The 27,906-nt window shown below is 30.4% G+C and overlaps 1 long non-coding RNA gene across 2 annotated transcripts; it reads right to left on the bottom strand.

Moving 5' to 3' along the window:
- Positions 1 to 4,944: 4,944 nt before the first annotated feature.
- Positions 4,945 to 27,668, bottom strand: LOC139529881 (uncharacterized). 2 transcript variants are annotated; one of them, XR_011665914.1, is made up of 9 exons: positions 27,565 to 27,668; positions 27,224 to 27,340; positions 25,673 to 25,813; positions 12,621 to 24,830; positions 12,165 to 12,233; positions 11,739 to 11,802; positions 9,412 to 11,090; positions 8,814 to 8,878; positions 4,945 to 7,030 (listed from the first exon to the last, which is right to left on the bottom strand). It is a non-coding gene; the product is annotated as an uncharacterized lncRNA (long non-coding RNA). The 2 variants fall into 2 exon arrangements; XR_011665915.1 differs by having other exon boundaries at positions 11,739 to 11,797.
- Positions 27,669 to 27,906: the final 238 nt, after the last annotated feature.

Raw genomic sequence — 27,906 nt, 5'->3', positions numbered from 1 at the left:
CATCAATATCAAAATTATAAGTGAACAAAAACCAAAGGAATAGCAAAAGGGATGCCCCACTTGCACTGTCGTGGTAATAAGTTTCAAGTTGATTGGACTTCAACTTCATCATTCAAACACTACCTTGACCAAAAACTTAAACCTAAAGTGGGACAGACTGGCAGATGAGCGAACTAATGGACGCACAGTCCGGAAATCAAAAAAACAGCTATTTCTGAAGAAAATTATTCTAAAAAGGAAAACGATCAGAATAAGATCTACAAATATGTCAACATGAATGAAATTGCAGTTAACTCATAAATACAAATATTTGGTGTGCAAGTTTTATTACTGGTCCTGTAGAAAACTTATTTCAAATAAAATGGAACATCCTAAATTTTACATTGATGTTGTTAATCAAGCCTGGAAATTTAAATACAATTTGAATAAAAAAATCTAAAAGGTTTACCTATTCAACACAGTAGTTTAATCTTTGGATAATGATTTTGTTGGTATAAGTATTGATTTTTTTATTAGTAAATTAAAACCATATAAAATATAACACATTATGTTCTTTCAGGGTACTACAATCTGTAGGTACCTATATTTTGGCTGTGCAACAAGGTCATATTTTTCTATGACTGGTAATGGTGTCTTTATATTTAATTCTTTGGATGTTGAATGTGTACCGATTGATATTTTAGTCTTAGATACATAATTTTTTTATTAATTGTTTTGTCACTTAAACTGTGAGTACTCTCTGATCTGTACTGTTTATCTCACAAGGCCATAAGGGCCAACCGAGCTCTTCTTGGTCACTTGGCATCTGTCTGATAGTTGAAAGTCTTTAAAAAGAAATAGGGTTTACAACAGGCAACATTATCAATTGCAATGACCTATGAAAATAACAGAAATTTTTGATAAACCACCTTACAATAATCTGATACATTAGTTAATTGGAACCGTGTCATGAAAAGTCAATGCAGACCAAAAAACATGAAAATAAGGTCAAGGTCAGATGTACCTCATCAGACAAACACGTTAACTTCAATCATTCTGTATACCAAATACAGTTAACCTATTTGTGAATATCTTTTATAACTTTTTTTTAATTCTAAGAGGGTGCACACGCTGAAATGTCTCGCCTTCTTTACCAATCATTAATAGTATGTTGATAGTCCTAAAATATAAAGCTTTGTTACAACTGTCATATAAACTTAACATTAGGTCCGAGAACACAATTATTTCGTAGTGCATTTCTTTTAGAACATAAATGAAAATAAAAAAAATCCCACCTGCGCTTTCTCAAAGAAACTTTTACAATGTGTTGTACTACTTTTGGGACAAATTATATCAAATTATAGAAAACTTCATCGGCTCTAACTCAAAATATGGACAATTTTATGTTTAGGGCCTCTTGAAATCTTTTGACAGCTTCCGAAGTGCTAATTTTCAACCTTTTTCAGCTGGACCAAATCACTACTTTCCTTTAAAATTCTGGACCCAAATCTTTTTACAGTGTAATTTCACCCCCCTACTTGCAATTTGAGGCATTAAACATGGAGAAATAAATTTGAAAGGGGTATAAAAATTAATGGCAAGTAACCCACTGTCAACACTAGAGACTATGAAAATCAAGGGACGACAATTGTGGTCTCGGACCTAATAGGATAGAAAGAGTTGACAAATTTAAAAAAAACTTGGTATGACCAAAGCTTAATAAATTATAACACTGCTTACAAAGTTTCATGACAATAGGATGTATATTATAGACAATAAGTTAAGTTCTATACTCATCTTTGCGCGTAAAATTTTGACGTTAAAATTGAAAAATTTCAATTATCAACATTTGGGGCTTTTAAAATTAAAATATTGCAAAAAAATACTTTTTAAATGCCTTAATATATAACTTATCCTGTACTAAAAGCAATAGAGTACTCATTTGATTTATCAGACTTGGCATAATTATTCAAAAGTAAAATTTATATGATCCTGCGCCTAAAAATTGAGGTTTTTCAATGAAGGGGGGCCTTACATGAAGATGTAATATTTTCCATCAATTTTATTTGTGAAGCTTTTTGGTTATAAATGATCCTTACATATGTATTAAAAGTACTTTAAATGGAAAGAAAAGTTACTAATAACATATCATATTAGTTTAAAAGGGTCTTAGGCCAAGTAAGACTGGAAAAAATTTAGGGTAAATTTAGGCGGTGCCATATATTTACATTAAAAAATGCATACTGAGGCTATAAGAAATAAAAATTTGTGTCTTTTTTATAACTTCTATACTCATGTGACATGATACAACAAATCTGAGCACAAAAAGACTCTTGCAATTAACTTTTCTTACAAACAGTATGGTCTGATACAAAGATTTTTGCCTTTTTAGGGAAAAACTTGCATGCAATTGATTCTCAACAGGCTTATATTTAAATCACTTGCTATCCTACAGAAGAACAGAAAGATATTATGTGAAATGGAACAGGTACAATAGACATTGTAAAGTGCTTTTGATACAAATTTAGTGAGGTCTTTATTATGGACTTCAAATTTTATGTACCAAGCTCCCCACTTTTTACTTCATCCAAACAGGGCGTTAGACAAGGGTCATTTATACAACACATTTTGCACATATTGTTTGAGATAATCTTCTTTTCTGTAGATTCAGAGTTCATAAATAAGTAAAAGAACTAGATAAAGGCATAGAAACACAAATATTGACACATGAAAACCTGTCAAATAGAAAGTCAGGATGCCATTTATGCATCAATATTGAAAAAGCTATAAATGTCTATTTTGACCATAAAATGCAAAAATTGGTCATTTTTGCAGAAATTCTATAAAACTAAAGTTTAAATCCTTTAGTTTCATGCTATTTGACAAATTGACACCATCAAAACATTTAGGGAAGTTGCCAAAGTACAGATTCTATATTTACAGATTTCACCTCTTAGGTCCGAGAACACAATTATTTCGTAGTGCATTTCTTTTTAGAACATAAATGAAAATAAAAAAAATCCCACCTGCGCTTTCTCAAAGAAACTTTTACAGTGTGTTGTACTACTTTTGGGACAAATTATATCAAAATTATAGAAAACTTCATCGGCTCTAACTCAAAATATGGACAATTTTATGTTTAGGGCCTCTTGAAATCTTTTGACAGCTTCCGAAGTGCTAATTTTCAACTTTTTTCAGCTGGACCAAATCACTACTTTCCAAGGGACGACAATTGTGGTGTCGGACCATTAACCAAGAAAATTACATTGACCAATGAACCATGAAAATGAGATCAAGGTCAAATGAACCATGCCAGGCAGACATGTACAGCTAACAATTCTTCCATACAACAAATATAGTTGACCTATTTCTATAGTTTAAAAAAAACACACCAAAACACAAAAAAACTAAACACTGAGCAATGAACCGTGAAAATTAGGTCAAGGTCAAATAAAACCTATGTGACTGACCAAATATAGTTGACCTATTGCATATAGTGTTAGAAAAAAAGACATAAACACAAAAACTTAACTTTGACCACTGAACCATGAAACTGAGGTCAAGGTCAGATGACACCTGCACGCTAGACATGTACACCTTACAATTATTCCATACAACAAATATAGTAGACCTATTGCATACAATATAAGTAAAACAGACCAAAATACAAAAACTTAACTATAACCACTGAACCATGAAAATGAGGTCAAGGTCAGATGACACTGCCAGTTGGACATGTACACCTTATAGTCCTTCCATATATCGAATATACAACACCTATTGCTTATAATATCTAAGATATGGACTTGACCACCAATCCTTAACCTTGTTCAGTGATCCATGAAATGAGGTCGAGGTCAAGTGAAAACTGTCGATGGGCATGAGGACCTTGCAAGGTACGTACATACAAAATATAGTTATCCTATTACTAATAATAAGTGAGAATTTAACATTACAAAAAATTTTAACTTTTTTTTCAAGTAGTCACTGAACCATGAAAATGAGGTCAAGGACATTGGACATGTGACTGACGGAAACTTCGTAACATGAGGCATCTATATACAAAGTATGAAGCATCCAGGTCTTCAACCTTCTAAAATATAAAGCTTTTAAGAAGTTAGCTAACACCGCTGACGCCACCAGATCACTATCCCTATGTCGAGCTTTTTGTGACAAAAGTCGCAGGCTCAACAAAAAAAACCAACTATGGACTAAAATATCCATGAAAATAAGGTCAAGGTCAGATGAACCTTGTTAGATAGATGTGTGAACCTTACAATTATTCTATTCATTGAATAAACATAATGAATTACTTAGTTTCAGAGAAACAAATACCTAATCCCAAAACTGAACATTAATCACTGAACCATGACTGTAAGGCTAGGCGATCTCTCATGATGGTAATGATGGACAGCTGTTAAAAGTCCTGTGGCAATTAAATGCATATTCAGGATAGGTACATGAATATTAACCCTGCTTTGTGCAATCCACAAGAAGAGCAGCAGCAAATACCAATTTTTGAGTCTTTAGGTTTTAACATGCCAGAGTTCCAACTTGAGGCGAACACTCTGATGTTATTGTATAAAAGACTCCTTAGTTGTGTCATTTGGTCTCTTGTGAAGAGTTGTCTAATTAGGAATCACACCACTTCTTTTTTATATGTATACCTAGCAATGAATCCATATACATTTGTACCAAATATAGTTGTCCATATTACACATAAAAATGGTGTAACTAGTCAAATAAAAAGACCATTTGGCATCTTCATACAAATATGGAGCTATCCAGCACCTTTAAAGTTTGGACAATAAAGTTTTAAAAAAGACAACCCTGTTAAGTATCCCTAAGTTCTGCTGATGATACAATGCCAAGCCAATGATGATGATAGATGTCAATGTGTCATCCCCTCGATCACAGAAACCTCTTCCCCCTTTACTTGTCATCCAGATACAATATAAGATAAGATGATTTTCCAAATAAATTTTAATTACCAATTAGTTATGATCCTACATGATACAAAATAACCAAATGAAACCAAACACATTCTGCTTCTTTAAAGATGTGTGTAAATATCAAACAAACAGTTACTTGTGATATGCTTTTGATCACGGTTGTAAATTATCTTTAAATAAAAAGGAGGAAAAGGATCTGCATCATGGGTTTGGTATCAGTAGAAAAATATTACAATAATGCAAAATAAATGACAGTACTGAGGATACTATCTATTTTCCTAGTTGTTTTTATTATAGGGGAAATAATCCTAATGTAATTTCTTTGTCTATATTATTACGTATAAAAGTTTATGAATTAAAATAAAATCATGTAAATTTTTTGATACATGTAGTACATTTTGTAATCATTTAGTGACTATTCTTTGTTTAATATATAAACTAAAGGCAATCTAGTCCTTACTTAACTTATAAATAAATAATAGAATTCCATATAAAATAAGAATCCTCAGTTTGTCTCAACTTTTAAAATGACATCCAAAAACAATACAATTCTTATAAAAAGTAAAACTGTGGTAAAAGCTATAATATAAAAATATCAAAACATGCATGTACAAATTATTTTTTGAGAATTACTCAACTTATTTACTGGGTAATTAAAACAAACTAAATATCTTGATTGGTGCAAAAATGATTAGATTACCAATGAAATAGCAGAGGTGGGACAAATTTGGTTGATTATTTAGGAAATCACTGAAGTACCACTGGAGGAGGCCCCTCTAACAATCGGTGAGCACCCCCTTTTTTTTCCTTTATGAAAATTTCTGGATCCTCAAGTGAACCGATTACATTTCATTCATTCACATTTTTAACCTCAAGCTATTTTAAACTATATAGTTTCTTTACTCCTTCCAAATTTCTAAGCTATTTGTTTTTAAAATTAAGTAGTATATTTTGATATTTATTTATGGAACCCAGGAAGGGAGATAAGTCTAGTGGTCAGTTAATATTTTATAGCCTGATTTATGCCTTGGGCCAGAATGTGGTATAGTAATTCAGTGTATGATATGTTTGCTCATCCATCTACAACTTTAACCCACAATTATCAAGATTAAATGGGACTTTCCCCTATACTTTCAAATAATCTTCAGTCTCTGCCAACATTGTGTACTATTTTTTATAACTTCTAAAGGTTCTCTAATCAAAGAATGGATTTTTTCTTTTTTTATATCTAATTACTCATATTGAAGGATAGGTTATTTCAGCTGATATCAACATAAATTTATTTAGAGCAGATTCTCGACTTGCATCCACAAATCTAACAATTTGATCAATCTTCCAAGGACTGCATCAATAGTTGAAGGGTGAAATAGAATGTTTATGAATTTAACAGAGTTAAAAGCATAAAAAAAGTCAGATCTCATTATGAAAATAAATATCTGCATGTGAAAGTATTTTTTTTTTAGTTCTGAACAAACCCAATCAAATTAAGGCTTGGTATAACAAGATTTTACTGTTACTTTTCCAACCCATAAAAAATGGCCATCAAGATATTACAAATTGGGCTGAAAGTGGCATTATACACCAAAATTCAATCAATCAATCTTTTTTCACCAATATGTTCCTTTACTCTGCTTATTGTGAAATAATTTTAATTTGTTTATCTAAAAGCACTGCAAAAAAATAACAAAAAGTTGTAAAAATATCTAACAATTCAGGAAACTCCAAAAACACAATACATTTTGTTTTTCTTTCTTTTTTTGTTTTTAGATTCTCCATTCTGAACTGACTGGAAGCCTTTGGACTGAACAGACCATTATTAAGTTTACAAGTAAAATTGGTCTGTTTCATTTCATTTCATTTTCAAAGTAAAAATGAAATACAGTTTCAGGGGGTGGGGAATAACAAATAAGATCTAAATTATGAAACAGTAAGAGTAATTTTGAAATTTTAAATACAAGCCTCCAATCTAGTTGAAAATGGAGAATCTTTACACATTTTTTTTGTGTGTAAAAAATTACATTTTTTGAAACATATACAAAAAATTTCTGAATAACATTCTTCACTATCACATAATCAATGTATGCAGCAGCCAGAGTTTCCTGTAAAAGAAATAAACATTCTTAAACAAATGATCAAACCTATATAAAAAATTTAAACATCATCTGATACAATTATTAGCAAATGGGCCTTTTTCAAAAAATGTGGATTTTCTTGTAGAATCAATATTTCTAAAAAAGTGTAAATATTTTTATCCAATTTTTAGATACACCATTTAGTTTTTGGTGTGTGTAACAAGTTCCAGCAAATTCAATATGAAATTTAGCTACAGAAATTGCTTCCAGTGGGTTTCAAAGGGTCCAAAAACCCCAAAATTGCTTGTACGAAATTGAAAAACTAGTCTTTTTTAAATGCTGGTTTTAATACCCAGCGGAAATTATTATTTTTCTTTTGTTATTATAAATATATAGGTGTCACTGCAGGTATGTATACACAAATACAGGGAATTATTAGATTTTATTAGCATTTTTTTTTACTTTTCATTTCGTACTTAAAAAAATGTCAACTACATAACACACATGAAATAATGTTGCCAATAAACAACTGATTATATCCCTTGTAACTAAGGAAGTGTTCTCTACTTACTCTTCATCCTCTGATGACGTGCTTAAAGTTACAGGATGACATCATTGATTCATTTCATTATAGATTAGTTTTGGTGAGTACAAATTACTCCGTAATTTTATTCTATGTCAACTTTGTAACGGCAAAAACATTGATAAATTTTGGCATAAATATTTTTTTTTACATAAATCATTCAAAGTCTATAATACTGACTCTAATTCAATAAAAACCATTTATCTGGTAGTATTAGGGTCAAGAAAAACATCCAAAAACCACAAATAGGTCAACTACATAACGCAGTGAATCGTTATGTAGTTGACAAAAAGCGTTATGTAGTTGACAATGCTGAATTAAATTCACTTTAAAATATGTTTCTAAAAAGTGTTATTTTAACCATGTTAACTGTTTTGAAAAAAGTGTGATGATTTTTATGTTAATATATATCAAGCAAAATGTAAATATTATTAAAAAAAAATTAGGGACCGAAACTAAATCCGTTATGTAGTTGACATATGTCCCATACTTGTTTCTATGTTATTTTTTAAAATATTTTTGTAGTAGCATTTAAGATTGCATATTTTTATTTCAGGTTGTATTGTTATTAAACTATTCAATTTCATATATTAAAGTTGAAAATTGAATATTTTTTTTATTGTTATTTCACAACTGAAATATCCACATTTTTTGAAAATGACCTAAATAAGGACGAAAAAGTAATCAAAGTGTGTCTTAATTTTCGTTTATTCTTTTTTATGAATCATTGCGTTGGTTTTCTTGTTTAAAATTGTTTCACATTTTGTCATATTCAGGGCCTCTTAATGTTTACTTTAAAATTGATACTGTAAAATCAGAAATTATTGCATGCATCTATTCTTGATTTTTTAATAAATGGATAAATATGCAAGATTAATAATCCCGATTTCAGAAAAATCTACCTTCAAAGTTATGCATCAGGGATTAGAATGATGAATATGAGTACCTATTGTGATATTCAACCTGTTGTATTATTAAAATTCATAACGATTTTGCTCATTGTTGAATGTCTTATGGTGACTAAGTTGATTCTCTTATTGATAGTTGTGTAGTTGGCAATCTTATAACCTCTCTTTATTCTTATATACCCTTATGATTACCGGTATAATTAAAACTTTTAATTTGGAAAACATTTTAAAAATGTTAGATCTTCATGTGTACATAATAAAATCCATGGTGCATTTACATATTCTTGGATGAATAGTTCAATCTGTTTTTAGTTCTTACCATAAAATTCAGCTCCAATGGCCCTTTCCCAGCTTCAATCCTTACAGACAAGCTGTGGTGCTAACCTGAAATATAAAATGCTTAGTCAATCAAAATTGTTTTAAAGGATCACTTGGTATCATTATTGATACAAAATAACCACATCATCTGTTTGGCACCACACAATATAAACTACTAAGTTATGACCTGTTGAGTATGCAATTCTCGCAAAAGCCCCAATGAAGGCCTAATTTTTCACAATTCAGAACTTTTTATAGCATAATTCACTTTCCCTGATCCAGAAATAGTTTATGTCTTGTAATTTAAATATTACCCTTAGCACCTTTAGTTTATTAAACATTTTGGACCAAAGGTATTCTTAAAGCTTTTAGGTCAGAAAATCCATAAAATCATCGCATTTTGATGATATCTCCCAATATAAAATCATGAAAAACGTTGCTGACGTCACGGTCACATGACTAAATTATGTCTATGGGCTGATAACAAAATAACGTCAGCCAATCAGAAGACGCGTTACATCCAAAATTAAATTATTTCCAAATAATATTACTTATAGAATTATTTTCTTTTAAACAGGATTAATATTACTGGTACCTACCTACATATTAGCTGTATTAGACCACCAAGTCTTATTCCCACACCATGAAAACATGCCACAAAAAGTATCTAAAAAGAAATTAATACATTTATTAATTTTACAAACTAGTTTATATGTCAACCTAAAGATTACTTTACAATTTGTTCTGATTTCTTACTTCATGTACTAATTATGTTTAACATTCACATATTTTGTAATATTTATATAAAAGATTGAAAAACAAACAAAAATAGTCAAAGGTTTATGATTTGAATTCTGCACTCAACTACTTTGAATAATGAAAATGAGTTGTCTCCCATTGAATAAACAAATCTTGCTGTTAATTAAACTAGTCTCCCCTTGAAAGTGGATTCCTATCTGAGGATTCACTCTCCTTATTGTTATAGAAATTCTTGTTAATGTACCTGCTATCTCAAAATATTAAACTTGTAAATAAATTCTTCAAAGATGATTTTCTGCAAGAAAGATGAATATGTACTTTTTTACAATTATACACATGTATTTCTAGGAAATGTATAGAAATTGTTTGACTACAAAAAACTTGCCTTCTCAATTTCATGGTTAAGCCTCAGACTTGGTTGAAGATTTTATTGACCGTCTTCCTTTGAGCTGCTGTCCTGGCTGCCAGGATGGCTGTCATCATTATCTTAATTGCAATCTTTCAGTTTCTGGTCCATTATTTATAGAAATAAATAAAAAATATCAGATGCACTCTCAATTAATCACATATCTTGAAAATTTCACGAAATCAATTCTACCCGTAATGACCCATGATTTCTCCCACCCTCAAAACTATTATTTAGACCTCTGTTTACATTTTTTTATTTACAGAACTCTGAATAACAGTCAATACATGTTTTTGTATTAGCTAGTATGCATCTGATATCAAAGCAAAAACAAATGTGAAAATCAAGTAAATAGTTATATATTCCCACCATGAGGAAATTTCAAGAATGAGGAGTTAAACAGGGGAATGATTTATTACCTCCCATTGCCAAAAAAATTCACCTGTTGGGACTCCACATCATTGCTATATCTAACAAAAATTACAAAACGGTAGAGCCATAATTAAAAATAAATAATTTGATATAAAATATTCAAACATTTACAAAAAATATTTAGCACCTTGGTGGTTCTCTCCCATTACTCTGACTTTCTCAACCATGAAAAAAATGGTCACCAAGATATAATCAATATTGCTGAAAGTGGTGAGTAACACTAAAAATCAATCAATCTTTTTTCACCAGGATGTTTCTTTACTATTATTTTGAAATAATTTGTTTGAGCTAAAAAAAATGCTAAAAATAACAAAACATTGGAAAAATATTTATATCATACAAATAAGAAAAATAAAAAAATACATTTTTTTTTTTTTTTTTTTTTTTTTTTTTTTTTTTTAGATTCTCCATTCTTAACCTACTGGAAATGTTTTGAATACACATGTACCATTATTAAGATAGTCTCAAGTAGGTCTACAAGTAATATTGTAAAATTCTGAAGTATCAATTTAGCATACAACTTCCAGTCTTGCTGAAAATAAAGAATCTTTACATATTATTTTTGTTTTTTATTTGTAATAAAAATTATCAAACAACATTACACAAAAATAGTCTGAATTACATTCTTTTTTGTTTCAGTCGTATTGCACAATAATTTCCAGCAGCCACAGTTGAAGTCACCTGAAAAAGAAATATGAATTCTAACAGAACAATATTGGAATCAGTAACTGGTTGTTGCACTGATGATGCATAGAAAATTGATTTACTTTGTTTTAAAGTGATGTGTTGACATGAATTCACAAACAACCAGTCTTCTTTAGCAAACAAGGGATGACAAGTAGTTGGTTGTTGTCCAACATATTTGTTATTATTTCATTGTTTTATCATAAATCTAGCTGTTGATTTTCTTGTTTGAATTGTTTCACAGTTTTTCAGGTGGCCTACTTTCTGTTTCATAGTTAATTGTAAATTAAGTATATGTTTTGCTCATTGTTGTAGGCCATACAGTAACCATTAGTTGCTTACATCCATGTCATTTAGTCTCTGGGAGAGTTATTTCATTGACAATGATCTTCTTTACTTTTTATATGGGGACAATTTTAGAAAACAGATTTTCTAAGTAACAGTATATTTTTTTATTTCCTTTATTTATCTTCATACCTCCTAATGTCCTCCTTCCAGATTATATATACGATTATAGTTTTAAGAAAAATTAAAGTATACTACTTCTCTGCATAATTAAAGTATAGTACTTCTTAGCATAATGAAGAACTAGGTTTGTACATGCTCTTTGCTGAATAATTCAGTAATTTAAGTACTGATTCTTACCATAAAAGCCAGCTCCAGTGCCCATTCCCAACTTCAATCCTTACAGACAAGCTGTGAAGCTAATCTGAAATATAAAATGTCATATTATTAATATAAAAATGGTTTAAAAGGATCACTTGTTACTGTATTAAAATTAAAAAGAAATGGGTTATATTCATGTACTAGATGTTGAGAACATATTGACTAGACAGCAATCCAACAACATAACAAACCAAATAATCATGTTAGATCCTTCAATTTACACTATACATTGTATTTGTACTGATATCAAAAGAGGGGGTAGAAATAAATAACAGAAATTTAGTGTTTGATTATTTCAAGGCAAGGAAAGAAAAAAATGGATCTAATTATTTTTATACATGTACAAATGTACTACATTTATCTTTTTTTTCTTTCTGCTTTTCGAAACTGTATACTGGTACCTACCTATATATTAAGCTGTATTAGACCACCAAGTCTTATTCCCACACCATGAAAACATCTTACAGAAAGAACCTAAAATATAAAAATTGATAATTTAGATACTTTATATTTCCATTTCCTCTACATTCACCAATATGGTTCAGATTTCTGTACACAAAAGTATAACATCAATAACTGTAAAATCAATGTAAAAGATGAAAAATTAAAAAAAAGTCTTATAAATTTACTTATTGAGTTTCAACTCCTCAAAAATAATGGTTTAAACATATTTTATTGTTCATAAAGGTAAATCATCTGCACATTTTACAATGAGTTATCTCCCATTGAAAGGCAAAAAATAACATTTTACGTTAGCAACATCACTTTCTGCACTGTAACTGCATTGTAAGCTCTAAATATATACTTTTTATCAAATAATGTATAAAATGTATAGAACTTGTTTGACTTAATTAAACTTGCCTTCTTATTTTCTTTGTAAAGCCTCAGACTTGGTTGAAGATTTATTTAACCATCTTCCTTGGAGCTGCTACCATGGTTACTTTTTCATGCTTTTCAACATAATTCTTTGTGCTGGTCAGTTCACTGAATCTAATTTATGCACTTAACGAAATGTCCTTTCCATTGTATTTTATCAAGTGTACAATTGTCCAAAGAATGTTCCAAAGCATCTCACAATATTTTCTTTTTCCATTCATTCCAGTTCTCAATGTAATATAATATAATGTAATATACAAATAATATTTTTAATTCATACATAAAATACAGTAAAAATACCAGATGTGCTTTTAAATTGGTAACTTGTATTTTCTTTTATTTAGAGAGCTCTAAATAATAGCTCTTATATTAGTTTAAAGACATCTAATATGTAAAGACCTAAAATAAGGAGTTATAAAAAAAGAACAGAATAGTAATTGGCTAACACCTGTAAATCACAAACATTTTCTAATATTTTGAAGCCTAGTTTAATAAAATATTTCTTCTTTTAAGTTTATCATCATGCACATCATAAGCATGAAAATTATACTCCAAAAATTGACCATAGCCTGAAGTAGCTCAGTTGTGCAAATTCATATTTTTGCTTTAACAATGGAGAATGGTCTTTTAAATACTGAAATTTAAATACAGTATATGGAATTTTAAAAGGTCAAAAATTGGTGATGACAATTAATCTTAATCAATTTGCATGCTCATTATGAGAGTTCTAAAGATGTGAGTTTGAAACAAAAATTGTTACCTTCTTCAATTCAAGAAAAATTATAAACATTTCAAACTGCAGTAGTTATAATTACACAAAACTGGTACCGTCTGTAAATTTTAATAAAAGTGGGGAAATTTCATAAACAATTTCATACTAGGAGTTACACAACTTCAACATGAGTGCAATCTTTCATTGAAGTTTTGATTGTACAAGAAACACTGAAAATATAAAATACAAATTTATAAAATGCAAAACAGTGGTATGAAGTAGAAAATCTTTTTATGAACTAAAGAAATGGTAAAAACATGCTGATTCTTTAGAATAAAAAAACAATTGTCCAAATTCAAATTGCATGTGATAAAAATCATTAAATTTCAAACTTTAATAACTGAAGAAAAAAGTTCCAAAATTTACAATTCAAAAGAAACATTTTTGTTCCCAAATCAAGTTTGATACATGTATCATATCAATTGGTGATGTCAAAATTTTGTTTTTCATAAGACTGCTTCCAAAAACCTCTGTTTGAAAAGAAGAGAAATCACTGATATCTTGACATTAATAGAGATGGACTAGAACAAGGTAACTCTTGGAATGACTGGTTCCTCCAATGGAGGATGAAGCCCATTTTATTTTATACTGCAAAAAAATTGCTAAACTAAGAGATAACTTTATAGGGAATGTAATTAAACATATGCCAGATTTTATGTCCTGGCAAGAAAATGAAAAAATTAAATATCTTCTTTGTCCATCAACCTCAAAAGAAGTAGAAAGCTTAGGGTCCTATTTTAAACAGGCATTAGAACTGAGGACAGGGGACTCTTGATTTATTTATAAAATATATTTATATATCATATAGATAGATTGTTTTGCTTTTTTGCTTTTTTTGTTTTCATGGTTTTGTTTGTTAAATGTATTTTGTGTATGTTTATATTATTTGTCACAAACTTATTGTTCAGTTTATATGACAATAAATATTTGATAACAGTCAGAACTAGATCCAGTCAATACACAGACAGGAAATAACTCTTTTTGGTCATTTGTAGAGGAAACAAATCCCATGTAATAATGTAAATAGTTATTTTTCCATCTTCAAATGATAAAAAAGCAATTATTTAAACCCCAAGGGGTGGTTTTAGCCATTTATAAAGAGAGGGGACTCCCATCCAAGATAAAAGGCAGGGTTCAAGATAAAAGGCAGGGTTCAAACTAGTTTATGTTCTGATTCTATTGCATTGATCATCAAAAAAATTGTAAGGGTTCCCCAGAACCTAGTGTCTCAATGACTTTTGCTGTTAATCCCAGGCTCAACAAAAATGAGGGGATAAAAATCAATAAAAATATTCCTCTAGATATTATCTTTTGATTGTAAGAAGCTTCTGTCCAAGTTTGGTAAAAATCCAGGATAGTTTATGAATCTAATAAATGTTTTAAAAACTTTAACTTCAGATTGAATTTAAGGTTAACTAAGTCCATTTATAAGTAAAATACGGAAAAACAGGAACAACGTTTTAAATATTTTTCCTTCTAGATACTAGATTTTGATCGTAAATAAGCTTCTGTCGAAGTTTGTTACAAATCCAGAATATTTTAAGAAGTTATTAAAATTTTAAAAACTTTAACCACAGAGTGAATGTATTGTATCCTGGCATTTATAAGTAAAATATGGAAAAATTGATTGGTTTTATTTACAAAATTTACTTCTGGATACTATCTTATGATCATAAACAAGCTTCTGTCGAAGTTTGGTAGAAATCCAGAATAGTTTTAGAAAGTTATTAAAATTTCAAAAATCTTAAGCAAAGAGTGAATATTTGAGATCGCCACCAACGACGCTGATGACAGAATGTAGGATGGCTAGGTCTCATTTTTTTCAACTCAAGTTGAAGGCTGGACAAAAAGTATTAATGGTATTTTACATTTACAGTTACATTAAGTGAAATTCCCAGAAAAATATATAATCAGCAAAATGCATAGTATTTTTTTTTTATTTGAATTGTCTATAAAAGATTCACTTATGATAATTCTTTTAACAATACTTCAGGGATTGTTGGAGTAATAAAACTATATATTGGCATGTTTTAATTTCTATGGCACCTTCATCAGAATAAAAACTAAAGAGTACAAAATGGTGAAGTGATAATTTGTACTTCATTATGTCAACAGGAAGAAAAATAATAAATAAAAAATAAAAGAAGGTAATAATGGGAGTAAAGTTTAAAAAGAATGTTAAATAAAATTTGTTGAATAGTGTTTAATCAAATTTTGGAGAGTTACATGCTTCCAGTTGGCTTCGCTCAGAGTTACTGCCTCTAATTGGGACCACTCTGCCGGGGGTACTGCTTCTAATTAGCTTTAGCAGACAGTGGTATATATGTACTGCTTCCAATCAGCTTCGCAACAAGACAGAGGGTATGGCTCCCAATTAGCTTCACTAAGAGGTACGTGCTTCCAATTGGCTTCGCTCAGACAAACATACTTCTTCCAGTGTTGAAATAGTACGGTAAGCAAGTCTGTACTACATCCAGCATCGTAAATGGTACATAATTGCAAGTCAAATGTTGTCCAAATTTACAAAAACATATTTTATTTAACATTTTTGATCCAGTTAAAGTTCACATCTACGTTCACTCCATATTTCTAATTTATCCTGATGGTGTCAATGTGAAATGCAAATTATCATTACAGAACTCTGTACTCTCCTTTAGTTTCAATCCTGTTGAAGGACCCATAGGAACCAAAATATGTCTATCTTATTGATTCACTGTAGCAATGCCTAGTATTTTTTTATCTTTTGATTGAAAGAAGCATCTGTTCATGTTTGGTAAAAATCCAGAATAGTTTATGAATCTCATAAATGTTTAAAAAACAGCAGACTGTATGTAATGTTAACTTGAAGAAAAACTAAGTCCATATATAAGTGAAAAACAGAAAAAATGGAATTTTATTTTTACTTCTGGATACTATCTTATGATCATAAACAAGCTTTTGTCCAAACTTGGTACAAATCCAGGAGAATTTAAGTAAGTTATTATAAATTTTAAAACTTTAACCACAGAGTGAATGTAATGTTTCCCAGGAGAAAGCTTTTGTCCAAACTTGGTACAAATCAAGGAGAGTTTTTAAGAAAGTTATTAAAATTTCAAACTTTAAGCAAAGAGTGAATATTTCATGATGCTGCCAAGGACGACGCCAATGACGGAATGTAAGACTGCTATGTCTCACTTTTTCAACTAAAGTCAAAGGCTCGACAAGAAGGGGAATCCAACACCAAAACTCCCACCCTCTGAATCTGCCACTGCCCTCAAAGTATGGTACATGATCCAATTGGAACCTGCTTGGTTAATATAACTGATTGCGTGCAATTTTTGAAAGAAATTTATGGGGAATTTCGAAAAGAAATGTCAAAATCTTATCTACAAATTATGATGAGCCATTGTTAAATGTGATGAAAAGGTTTAAATTAAAAATAGTTGTCAATTATGTACTGATAATTATAAACCAAATAGTTACTAAATATTTTTAAATCGAATACAAATTACACTGATTTTAGAAAAATATGATGTTGAATGGACAAAGAAGACATAAACAAATAGCCTGTTCCCAGAAATTATTTTTAGAATTTTCATCATAAAATTAAAATTTTAAAAGTTATCTCCTTTGCTTAAAAGTAATGGATTTAAATTGTGTAAAGACAAAGAAACAAACAAGAAATGTTGCTTATATACAACATTTGAGGATTAATGATAAAACTTGATTACAATTTTTTTCAAGCAAAAAGTGAATACTGTGGATTCATTATTATTGACAGTTTTTTTTAATTATTTTTCATGAGAACCACAAATTTTAGTTTTTCACGAGATTATTTTTTTGGGATTTGTATGGAGAATTTGTAATATGTCTGAATGAAAGCATATTATTGGAAATTAAGAGTTGAAAAGTTAACCCAAGAATGAGATATCTGAAGTAAAATAGATTTTACTACCATTTAATGCGAGGGATGATTATTTAAATTTCTCTGGGAAATGATGATAGTTTTAGATAACTCAGAATGAATTTTTTTTTTAGGGGGTTGTGAAATGATTTAATTAATTGCTTTCCCATTTGGTTAAAGATTTAAGTGATTTTTATAGATAAGAGATACATCCAATTAGTTTATAATTTTGAAATGTTACTTTTACTTCACCTTTACCTTGTTCCCAATAAGTGCTTTAAAGAAACAGATACCCTGAAATAATTTTGTTGACGTTCAAGTAAATAACATTTGGGACATTTTTCACAATACTGTATTTGAATTCAATCTAAGATACAAATATACATTTAATTTTTTGGTTTCCAAAACATCATAACATGTCAAATACAATATAGAATTTGATTTAAGACATTTGCTTTTGACATTGTTTCAAAAATTATAAAAAGTTCAAAGTAGCTTTAAGCTCCAAATTGGGTTTTTTTCATAGATTTAAATGACCTTACAAATATCAAATACTTTCATTTCAGAATTACATATGAAGATTCCTTTGAAAGCAGAACACTTGAAAACCATAACACCATCCAAAGAACAAATGAAAAAACAGAAGAAATAACCAGACCCTAACTACTGAAAGCTACACCAAAAAGAAACTATGTTATATGTTAGTAAGAGACGCAGCGCTCAAAGCTCAATGTATTTCTGAAATGATAATTTGATATTTGTTTGATCTTCAAAAACAACTTTCAAGATGAACAATAATGTTCAGCTATGAAACTTTAAATGCAGATGACTGTGACCTAAATTTAGTTTCAAGTACAAATGTACTATGTTATTCTCCAATGATGTATTGAAAACAGTAAAAAAATTGGGGAAATTGTTTAATTACAAATCTGAAATTTCAGTTTTTATCCTTTTAAACTGGTGTACCAGCAAAAATTGCATGAATTGCTATGCAAACCCAATTTCAACCACCCAAAAGCACTGGCAATGCAAACAAGACAATGTTTAAAAATGTTTTATTAATATCAGTTGATCATTGGACCCAACGACCTAAAATGTTTTACAACTTAATAAACCTCATCTAAAGTTATTTCAACTATCACCATTTCTACATTAATCAATTTGACAAAATATTATAAACAAATCAAATAAGCGGGCTTTCCACTCTGGGTTAATCTCCAACCTCTTTTTTTAGCTTCGACTGTTGTTGCATATTAAAGTATGCCAAATTGAACTACTGAAATTGATGGGCAAATCATTTTACTGCATTCCGGAAGAAAATTTTGTTCAATGGTTTAATAATCGAGGACGCTTTTTGTGTATGTTGTAATCAAATCAAATCTATCTTCTTTCTGAGTTTTATATTTGATTTCCATTCTTATAGTACTTTCTAAATTGTATCTATACATCACTATTGAATGCCCGAATTTTTTTTATTCATTTTTACGGTCAAAATTCTAACTACGTTGTTCTCATGAAATGCTTACTAAAAATACTGTCATTCATGTATTCAAACTAAATATGTTCTAATTGCTTCTGTAATAAATAAGATGAGGAAAACTTTTATAATTAAAAATGGCTCATCATAATCCAGAAACATTGTTAAAAATTTTGATGGTGAATATTTGTGAAAATCATAAATTATTTTGTTTTATATATAAATATTAACTAATTTCAGAAAATCAGAATCAAATTCAATCACATTTTCCCAATTACTAAATGCTTCTACCATAAAATAGGCTTTTTCACCTGGGCAAACTGATTTCAATTCAGATAGCATCACATTTAAGCAGTATATTGTATAGATTAATAATAAAACACCCTAGGTTTAATAATGTACCCCCTCAACTTTCTCAAGAGTAAAATATACATGAATTTTGATCTTGGCATAGTGTACCTGAATTTTAGTTCACTAATTTAGAGCAAAATTGTATCTATTAGTTGAATTACGATATTGTATCGAAACCCTAATTTCATACCAGTTACCTCCCCTTCTAATTTAGTGAATTTTTATTTCACTACTTAGTGGCGAATCCAGATCTTTTCATGAGGGGGCCCGCTCCAGCCATGCTACAGTGATTTCTTATATAATCTTCCCACAAAAGGGTGGGGGGGCAAGGCTCCCTGGATCCACCTATGCTATTGTCATTCAAGATATCAGTGTTTTCATGTAAACCCGAGTCATTATTTGTTATTTTACCTTATATTTTCTGTTTAAAAGATACATTATTAAATTTTGGAACAGTTCAATTGTAAAAATTGAACTAGAAGCATATCTTAATTTACTCCAAAAAATATAGAAATTTGTTATTTATAATCTTTTATTTAACACATTTAATAATTTGGTTATGCATGAAAAAGGTTTGAACAATTCTTTTTTCATTCATTGATTAAAGTAAATTAACATTTCCAATTTTTTTCTATTCAAGAAATTATTTACCTATTATATTAAGTAAAACATTTTGAAGAAAGAGATGAAAAAACACATAAAAAATTCATGTTGCATTTTGACAATTTTTGATAGAAAAAATAGAGCAAAGAATGAAAAAAAAACATTTAACTTAAACAATAAGTATATAAGTTAACATATCAAATACTTGCTACCATTCTGTGGTGCCTGGGATCACCCTTTTTTTGTTGGTGCTTGGTGTCTGAGATCATTCCTGGTCTTTGGTAAGGTTGGTGTGTTATGCCTGAAATCATCCCTGCTCTTTGGAAAGGTTCGTGCTTGGTGCCTGAGATCATCCCTGGCTCTTTAGTTTGGTTGGTGCATGGTGCCTGAAAACCTCTTAGGTCTCTGGTTGGGTTGGTGCTATTTGCCCTAGTTCATGGCTGTTCTTTGTTTTGGTTGGTGCTCGGTGCTGGAAATCATCCCTGGTCTTTGGTTGGATTGGTGCTTGATGCCTGAGAACCTCTCAGGTCTTTGGTTGGGTTGTTGCTGTACAATATTTTGTTATCAGTGTAGACAATTTTCTGTCACTTCTTTTGTTTATGTGTTGTCATGTCTTTTTTCACCACATGGTTTTAGATTGGCCCTTTGGTATCTTCCTTTTTTTATGTATGATCTTGTTAATCATTATACCTCACTGTTTGAATTTTGAGGATTATATTATGGAAATACCATTAGAGATATGCTATTCCAAGATGTTCCAGGATATGGATACCTTCTTGATTACACTGTGTGTGCTGCTTCATTGAAAAAAGGTGAAAATTAAGATGTCTGGTGTGTTAAATTTTGTGAGGTAGGATATTTCTTGTGTTCCTTCTCAAATTTGTACACCAGTTAATACTTCTGATTGATTTTTTCTGTGTGTTTTATCTCATTGACAAAAATACACAAAAAGACAGAAATAATAAATACTGTATACCTATACATCTTTGTAAGAACTCTGAAATGGATAATTAAGTAATTAATTAATTAATAATTAGTAATTTATCACTTCCATCAAAGAAATGGACATACAGAAATCTATATGCCACTTTTCTTCATCTGTTACAACATAGCCATACTCTAGGGTCTATGACTGAGGTTGCATCTACAACAAAAAAAAATTGTAAATTATTAGTGTTGGAGAACGTTGGTGTCACTTCCATCAAATGGATCCATGACTGAAACATCCTCTCAGCTGCATCTGTAAAAAAAAATCTGTAGTGTGTTGGAGAACGTTGGTGTCACTTTCATCAAACGGGCCCTTTAACAAGCTCATGGTAGAGTGATCTTGTTACTATTGTATAGTGCTGCGGAAACTATGCGCTACCCTCCCTGGTCTAGTACAACGGAGTCTATTCAAGGTCTATGACTGTAACATCCCCCTGCTGCAATCTGCAAAATCAAAATTTTAGAATTAAACATCTGTTGGTGAACTCTGAAATGAAATATAAATACATATACATCATTACACATATATAAGAATAAAATCAATTAAACTTTATTTTCTTTTCTCTGAGGTAAATTTCAAAAATTAAATATATATTTTTTTCAAATTAACTTTTTTTACTTTATTTTTAGTGTAGATCTAGTTGATCATTATACCAGACTGTTTACTATTAGAGATATTCATTTCTAGATGTTCAAGGACATGCATAAATTCTTGATTACACTGTGTGTGCTGCTTCAATGAAAAAAGGTGAACATAAGATGTTGTGTTAAATTTTGTGAGGTAGGATATTTTTTTGTGTTCCAGGGTTTTCTGTCTCAAATTACACCAGTTTTAAAATACTTCGGATTGATTTGTTCTGTATGTTTTCTCTCATTGACAAAAACACACAAAAAGACAAAAATAATAAATATTGTATACCTATACATCTTTGTAAGAACTCTGAAATGGATATAAATAAGAAAGATAAGTAATTTGTCACTTTTATACAAAGAAATGGACATACAGAAATCTATATGCCACTTTTCTTCATCTGTTACAACATACCCATACTCTGGGTCTATGACTGAGGTTGCATCTAAAACAAAAACAAATTTGTAAATTATTAGTGTTGGAGAATGTTGGTGTCACATCCATCAAATGGATCCATGACTGAAACATCCCCTCGGCTGCATCTGCAAAAACAAATCTGTAGTGTTGTGGAGAACGTTGGTGTCACTTTCATCAAACGGGCCCTTTAACAAGCTCATGGTAGAGTGATCTTGTTACTATTGTATAGTGCTGCGGAAACTATGCGCTACCCTCCCTGGTCTAGTACAACGGAGTCTATTCAAGGTCTATGACTGTAACATCTCCCTGCTGCAATCTGCAAAAATCAAAATTTTAACATTAAACATCTGTTGGTGAACTCTGAAATGAAACATAAATAAATATACAAAATTACATACGGACATATAAGAATAAAATCAATTAAACTTTATTTTGTTTTCTTTAAAGGAAAATCAAAATTTTTTTATTTTTTTTTAATCAACGTTTTTTACTTTATTTTTCCATGAAATTTAGCATTGTAACTGCTGTAAAAATACCAAAACTATTGCCATTTGGCTTAGTTAGTCTGTTTATTATGTTACCTTTTCTGACATGGGACATAGACTTCTTTTTAAATGAGTTTTACTGTGTGAATTGCTGTGTGTTTGTTTTTTCTACATTGGCTCCTAGCGGTATAGGTGTGGGTTGAGATCACAAACCTGTTTAACTCACTGTATTTATGCACCTGTCTCTAGTAAGAAGCCTCTGGGCTTTGTATTAGTCTTGTATGTTTTTTAATTTTAGTTCATTTATGTTTTTGAGTTTAGTATGACATCCACTTTTACCGAACTAGTACACATTTTTGTGTAGGGCCTGCTGAAGCCTGCCTCCTGATGCTGAATTTTCTGGTTGAATTGAAGAGCCATAAGTGGCCTTTGGCTGTTTTCTGCTCTTTGGTTGGGTTGTTTTCTCTGACATTATTTTCAATCTTGTGTAAGATTCATATTTTTTGTTGGAAAAACCAGTCACCAAACCTGTTGTGTGCGGTGGCTCCCCTGTTTCATTTTTTTATTTTGACATTCTGTTCTTTTTATTATCTGACCAAGCTGAGCAACCTTCTACTACAATGGTACCTATTAAATGTTGCATGCATCCAGACCAAAATGAGGTTAAATTATAGTCTTGGAAAAAAATAATAAATATGCAAAGTTTTTTAGCTCATTTTTACAAAATTTAACTAAACAGACTGCTACCCGTTGGCGTTCCCGTTTGAATGGTTTTACACTAGTAATTTTGGGGCCCTTTATAGCTTGTTGTTCGGTGTGAGCCAAGGCTCTGTGTTGAAGGACGTTCATTGACCTATAATGGTTTACTTTCATAAATTGATATTTGGATGGAGAGTTGTCTCAATGGCACTCGACACACCACATCTTCCTATATCTACTTGCTAATTGCAGGTCGTTACTTCATTATTCCGCTTTAATTTATGTTTATCAAAAATGAAGTGCTGTTATTGTATTTTTTTTTCATAGCAAATGCCTCTTTAAGTAATAAATTATCTTAATGTATTTTTTCAAACTTTTAAAAAGTGAATGGAAGCTGACTAAAATACACAAGATAATTCAGTAATTTTTTTTTAACAATTTGAAGCTCCTATGTGTGTAACATATCAAACCTTAAGCTTAGCTTTACAAATTTGATGGATTCTTTAATGTTTTTGAGTGAAACTCAGAAAGTGACAAGCTCCTTGTGAAAAATAGCATATTCTAGTATTGCACAAACCATAAGCCATGCTATCAACAGTAAATTTGGTGAAAATATTAAAATCAAATCTTCTTATCATGGAGAAAAAGTTATGCTGCATTTTGTTCAAACTCATTTATACTCTTCAGAAACTTAAAAAAAATCAGTCAAAGTCAATCAAATGTTTAGCATTGACAATGCATTGAACATTTCAATGGAACTAACATACATAAGGTCTTTATGACTCAAGAGGTCAAAGCCCATAAAACAACCAACAATGACAAAATGCTTTCCATGTCCTCAACCAAGTTATCACTAAGGCCATTCAACTTCAATAAACATTTTGTTTGTCTTTAATAGTCATTGTCAAAGTCAAAGTGCAGTGCTAGTGAAATAGTCTCAACAGAGTAGAAATGAGTAAAAAAAAAAAATGTTTTTGAAGATATTTGAACATTTATAAAATGATATTTTTTTCAAGATGTAGGACACACATTGGACATTTTAGTGTGCTGATTTGGGTCTCCATGCAGTGGTATTTTGTTAGAAAAATGGCATCCTACATCTTAGCCTTGGAATTTATTTTGGAAAATGAAAAAAAAAATCTTTTGTTGATGAAAGCATGGCAAAAGGCAATTTAATGTAAACAATTTCTGTATTTCTTTTATCTTAGTTATCAATTATAGATATGAGGGTAGATAGGACCTTTATCGGGACTCCAGGATTGGGTGTTTTTAAGCTCCAGATTTCGGGATTGACCCTTTCAAGATCCGGGAATTAATTTTTTGAATTTCAGGATGTCAGGATTTAAATTTATTTAAATTCGGGACTTCAGGATTTCAAGTTTTTAAGCCCAGGATTTCAGGATAAGTTTTCAGAATTATGACCCATGTGGTCGCAGTTATCTCCCATTGATTAAAGGTAAGCTTCATCAAAACAACTCCATTCACTTGTTAAATTTTGAAAAATGACCAGAGCAACTGAATTAATTTTAAAGACCATTGAGGTAGTGGCCATTTTCCTCAATAATAAGAGTGACATTTTTCTCTTGCGGGAGAGTCAAGATTTCCAATTAGTTTGTTGTTTGTTATATAGTTGAAGACCTGTCTTTGGTTATTTATTTTCATTGGGTAGCTGCCTTATTGATTTATACCCTACATCCCCCTTTTTTCATAATGATGCATAATATCTAACCAACAAAAAGAATACTCACCAAGTTTGATTAAAGATGAGGTTCTTACCATAATATTTGGTAACCCCAGATATACTTTTAAAACAGCTGTCTTACTGTTCACATTGCTTACTCTTCAAGGTCATCAATCTCTCTTCTGCTCTCTGCTCAGCTGTTGGCTCCTCTAAAACATCATTTCTTTTTAATAAATATGAAAGAATGGAACTTAAAAATCTATATTATTTATCATTCTTTATAAATCTTGGTTCGTTGGCCTGGTCACCGGATGGAAAGTTTATAATTTATATTATTTTTGTTTTTTTATAAAATGTTGGTATTTTTTTGTTGATCTAAGAGAGTCATCATGGTCATATGTTTTCTTTGATGCATCTTTAATCATTGCTATAAACCAACCGTATCACAAACTAATACATGCAAACTAAGCAAAAGTTTAAAAGTCAATAGACTATGACTGAGGGGACAGGTCCAAATAATCTCCATGGAAATGATATATGCTGATACTTATACAACTGCAGACCTATTATCATTAACCAACCACTAATGGTTTCCCATAAACTGACCTAATCAAACTAATACATAACTAAGCAAAAATTTAAAAATCAATAAACCATAACTGAGGGGGCGGGGCCAAATAATCCCCATGGTAGTAAGAGGTGCTAATGCTTATAAAACTACATACCAATCATCGTTAACCTACCACTAGTGGTTCCCCATAAACTTACATAGTCACAAGCTAATACATGAAAACTATTAAAGCAAAAGTTTAAAAGTCAATATAAAACCACAACTGAGGGGGCAGGGCCAAATAATCTCCATGGTAATGAAATGTGCTAGTGCTAATACAGCTGTGTACTAAATATCTTTGACTCAGTTCACCATCAACTTACATAATCACAAACTAATACATTGTTGACGCCGCCGTCAACAGCATACCTATGTCTCGCTTTTTGACTCCATCAACAACAAAAATAATGAGGGGAAATGTAATATTCAACCAATACATACCTTATAGATGAACGCGACTAGCCAATTCTTTTATACTGGTGTATATACTCTACAGCCTAGGTTTTCTGTAGGTCTTTTTTAAGTTTCTGTGGTTTAACAATTCATCAAAATGAGAATGTTGTGGATAGTCTTGTAAATTCTCTGAAATACAAAATTCAATGTACTTTTCCATATCTATATATGCCTTTTTCAGCTGCACTTTTTTTTGTTATCAATATGCTGTGATATTTTTCAAAAGCATACACAAAACATTATGATTGGTTTAAAAAAATCTTTAAAATGGAAATTAACCAATGATGTAACTTTATTTTTATTGTGGTGTACAACCAATGAGATTACCCGTAGTCCTTGGATTTTGAAAATTAAGGAAAATTACATTTGTTGTGTAAACACAGCCAAGTTTGCAATATGATTATGATGAACTAAAACCAAAGGTACATATAATAAGAATGTGTCCATAGTACACTGATGCCCCTCTCGCACCATCATTTTCTATGTTCAGTACTGTGGACTGTGAAATTGGATTCAAAACTCAAATTGGCTTTACAGTTGGAAAGACAATATCATAGGGAACATCTGTACAAAGTTTCAAGTTGATTAGATTTCAACTTCATCAATTAAGAGCTGTGCCATGGGCGCATGATACGTCCGTCGCTTTTTCAACGAATAAAGTTTGATTACTCCTCAATGTTATATCAGAAATTTATAAAAAAAACTAAAGGGAGGTTATTTTTATAGATATAAACTAGTCACCAAAGTTTCATGAAATCTGTTCAAAGCACTTTTGAGTTATTGTCCGAAAACTGGAAAATCCCACCTTTTTTATGAATAAAATCTCATAAACTTGGAAACTTAAAATCAAAAATTTATAAAAATCGAAGGGGAGCTTAAGTCAATAAAAATAAACAATTCTACAAATTTTCATGAAATCTGCTCAAAGCACTTGTGACTTATTGTCCGAAAACTGGAAAATCCTCCCTTTTTATAACAGGGAAACGTAAAATTTAAAATTTATAAAAATTGAAAGGGAGCTAGGACTATGACAGACTGATGGATGAACGAACAGACGGACAAACGAAAGTACGGAAGAATGAATGGAAGAATGAACGGACAGACGAACAAACAGACACACAGAACAGGAAACATAATGGCCCTCTACTATCGTAGTTTGGGAATAATAAGCTTTCAAAATAAATACATGGTCCAAATTTATTAGTAAATTGAAGCAGATGATGCATATAACCTCCTTGTTTAACTTAATGTCTTTTACTGACTTTTGTGGCATTTTAAATAGCTACAGAAAGTACAATTTTGTTTATATTAACATTTTTTAAACTTCATGCTTTTTTTGTTGATGCTTCTCTGGCTAAGGTCCATCCCTGCAATATCATTTGGATAGACATACAACTATAATACATAGCAAATATTTGTAACTCAAAATCATAGTAGAGAAACAGGCAGATATTATTCAGTTATTCATTTAGGTCTCTGAAAGGTAATATAACAGGGTTTGTATCATTTTTGTTTTTAATTTACTATTGACTATCATACCTATATGCTCTGCGTCTTTCATTGTTTAAAATCTATATAATAGTGTTTAGTGTCTGGTTTTCCTAAATTATACCAATTTAGATGACTATAACTGTATAATTTCCTAGAAGCCAAGAACTTAACATTAAAACAAGTCAATGAAAAAATGTTATACATCTCAAATAAATAAATTAGCATGAAGAAATGGTTAAGAGTTATCATTGTGTTTCACATCCAACCTTATTAATTATGTATGAAAAATTTGTGAAATCTTTAATTCTTTAAAAGTAATTTTCTGGAACTTAAATAAAGTTTGAAATCCAAAATAGATAACATTGATGTAATTTTTACTGCTTCCTTACCTTAAACTCCTCATGAAACTTTAAACTTTTTCATGTCTTTAAAACAATTTCAGGAAAAAATGCAAGTGTTTGTCCATGTAAAGATTAAACTAATTTGAAACCAAAATTCAAATTTTCACCTGTAAATCACATGATCATATGTACAGGTAGAAAACTTTTTACTTGAAATCTACTCACTTCACACTTGAGTAACTGACTGGGTAGAAAAATATAATAAATGTAACCTATTTCACAAAATATGTAACATAATTTGGTTCAGATAATAAAGAATTCCCCTAAGAGGAAAAGTATTAATTTAACAAAGAGTAAAATCTAAAAACATGAGGCTCCAAGAACCTGCAT

This window comes from Mytilus edulis, chromosome 7 (genome assembly GCF_963676685.1).
Source record: "Mytilus edulis chromosome 7, xbMytEdul2.2, whole genome shotgun sequence".
Taxonomy (NCBI): Eukaryota; Metazoa; Mollusca; class Bivalvia; order Mytilida; family Mytilidae; genus Mytilus; species Mytilus edulis.
The sequence above is the reverse complement of the archived record's forward strand: the minus strand, read 5'-3'. Positions and strand labels throughout refer to the sequence as shown.